This window comes from Cornus florida, unplaced genomic scaffold (genome assembly GCF_030987335.1).
Source record: "Cornus florida cultivar Cherokee Brave unplaced genomic scaffold, ASM3098733v1 CherokeeBrave_3.0.0_Hap2_Chr03, whole genome shotgun sequence".
NCBI classification, from domain to species: domain Eukaryota; kingdom Viridiplantae; phylum Streptophyta; class Magnoliopsida; order Cornales; family Cornaceae; genus Cornus; species Cornus florida.
In genome coordinates, this window is record NW_026775573.1 from 61,106,628 (window position 1) to 61,109,586 (window position 2,959).

The 2,959-nt window shown below is 37.0% G+C and overlaps 1 pseudogene; it reads right to left on the reverse strand.

The window, feature by feature from the left end:
• Positions 1–2,177: 2,177 nt before the first annotated feature.
• LOC132301994 (small nucleolar RNA R71) lies at positions 2,178–2,276 on the reverse strand (annotated as a pseudogene).
• Between the last annotated feature and the right edge of the window lie 683 nt (positions 2,277–2,959).

The following is a 2,959-nucleotide window of genomic DNA, read 5'->3' on the forward strand; positions in this document are numbered from 1 at the left end:
TCATTCTATCCATATGTCTATGTATGCTAGAATAAGATGTTCATGTTCTTGTCTCTAGATTTTGTGTTGTTGATGCATGTTTATGTGTATTGATGCCATAGATTTAGAGATTGTCAAAACATAGCGCTTAAAGGAATGCTATTGTGATTCTCTTGATGGTTCATGCTTATTCCTTGATGGATTATTCCTCTCCCCTAGTTTACTTTCATGCTAGTAGTGTAGATTTAGTGTAGTTGTAGAGTAGTGTTAAATGGGAGGACAATTCATGCTTGTTGTTTGATGTTCCAAGCTTATGAATATCAGTAGCATATGTCTCTAATTTTGTGTTGTATTTGGATTATGAGCCTAATGAAAGGATTAATGACTTATTTTGATTTATTGTGCCTTTCACAAGTTGTTTAGACAATATATGCTTCATTGCTTAGATATATTGTGCCTTTCACATGATGTTTAGACAATACATGCTTAACTAGTCATCCTTACTTGTTGAATCAACCAAATAAACATACACACACACCAATATTGCAACACCCTAATTGCCCTCATTAATCACTTGTCAATAATATAGAAATGCATTGCTTGGTGGTGATCTCTAAACCCCAAGACTCTTCTCTCTCTTACTTACTTTTAATTGCACTATTTTGCTATTACTTAGTTTAATTTAGTTGCTCTTTAATCAACCAACCAACCAATTATTTGATCACTCGACCTACTAGCCCTAATTGCGATTCCACAATCAACTCCGACATTGCTCAATCCCCATAATCCCTTGGGATGATCCCTACTCACTCTTGCTACGTTAATAGTAGTGTTGGTAGTGGTTTTTATAAATTTAAACTTGACCCAAAAAGCTTTCCTTGAACTGCACATTCACTACATCAATTTTGGCGTGTAAGGAATGGCCATTAGCCGTCAAATTTTGGCGCCGTTGCCGGGGATTTGTTAATTAGATTTGGCAATGTCGGATTTGTGGAATTGATTAGGATTAGTACTCTTTTGATCGTGTTTTTACTTTATTTTTATTTTTCTTTTTGGTTACTTATTGTGTTGTTCTTACTTAACTAGGTGCATTGTTGGAGAGGAAGCAAGCAAATGAGCCATTGAGCATTCAATTCAAGCAAGCAAAGAAAGGAAAAATGCTAAAAACTTAAATTTTTTTTTTTTTTTTTTGCTAAGCTAAGCTTTAAAATTTGGAGTTGAAGTGCTAAAGGACCTTTGTAAGACTTTCTTTACTCAATTCCTTAGTTAAATCGTTGGCCCGCATGGAGGCTTGTAATTCAATTCTTAGATAAATCGTGAGCCCGCGTGGAGGCAATTTTATTATTCTTTGCATCATCTTTGTTAAAGCATAGGAATATGGGTTAAGTGTTTGTGGAGGAAGTTTAATTGCATTGTTGTGAAGTTGAAAAGTTTGTCATTCTTTGTGTTTGTTGTTTTGCATTGTGCATGCATGGACGTCGTTCATTAAGAACAACTCTTGCTCCTCTTGATTTGCATCTTGAATCTATCGTTAGAAATCCTAGGGGAAGAGGAAGTTCAAATAGAACCAATCTGTCAATGGATGACCACAATGATGACCATATTGAGGACATTGGTCACATAGACCAACATGGTATCCTTCATCCCAATGTGCACAATGAAAACATGCAAGTACCATTAGGCATGCCAAGGCCATTCATCCAACCACCACAACAACAAGGCCAAGTTCCGTATGGAATGCCAAGGCCAATGTATGCTCCACAACCTCCCATCATTAATTAAGGAATTCATAACCAAGGTGTTCATGTTACACCTCAAGTAGCTAATCCACCTCTTGCTTTAAGAGATCACTATGTGCCAAATGAATACAATGCACCCACATGCATTCAATTGCCACCATTTATAGCACATCATTATGAAATTAAAGCACAAACTATTCAAATGCTTCCTAACTTTCATGGACTTCCTAGTGAAGAACCTTACAAGCATTTGGATGAGTTTCTTGAAGTATGTTCCACCGTAAAATATACGGACATGCTGGAAGAGGTTTTAAGACTCAAACTTTTTCTATTTACCTTAAAAAACAAGGCAAAGTATTGGTTTAACAATCTTAGGCCTTTTTCAATCACTTCTTGGGCGGAAATGCAACAAGAGTTCTTGAAGAAGTACTATCCGGTTTCTAAGACCAATGCCATGAGGACCTCAATTCGAGACTTTTCACATGGGGATGGAGAAACGTTTCATGAGGCATGGGAACGCTTCAATGAATTACTTAGGAAGTGTCCACATCATGACATGCCCAAATGACAATTAGTTCAATACTTCTTTGAGAGCTTATCGGACAACTATAAGGGTATGGTTGATGCTTTCATGGGTGGCTCTTACATTGATAGGCATGAGGACGACGTGTGGCGTCTTTATGAAAGCATGAGTGAAAATTCTTTGCATAGAACTCTATCATCCAAGAATGGTAGAAATTCACAAGGTAGGAAGAGCGTAGGCTTACATCAAGTTGAACATTCAAATGAAATAGTCGCTGAAATGAAGTCTTTGTCTCAAAGGTTTGATCAATTTTTGATTAACCAAAACTCGGCGAACTAAGTATCTTCCTTTCCTAACCATTCTCATCATGCATCAAATGAAACATGTAAGACTTGTTCTAGTGTTCTTCATTCTACTTCTCATTGTCCTCATGGACAAGTGCATAATGAACCTAATGAACAAGTCAATGCGGCTTTTGTAAACTAAGGGAACAATCCTTATGGTACTCATTATAATCCAAGTTGGAGGAATCATCCAAATTTCTCTTGGAAAAACCAAGGAGAAGGCTTAAACCCTTCCCAAGGCGGTTCCCAAGGGAAATACATTCCACCTCCACTTTAAAACCTAGGATCCCAAGGTTATAGACCTTATCAATCACAAGGGAATCAATTTGCTAATTTTCATTTTCCCAACCAATCTTATTCCCAAGGAAACACTA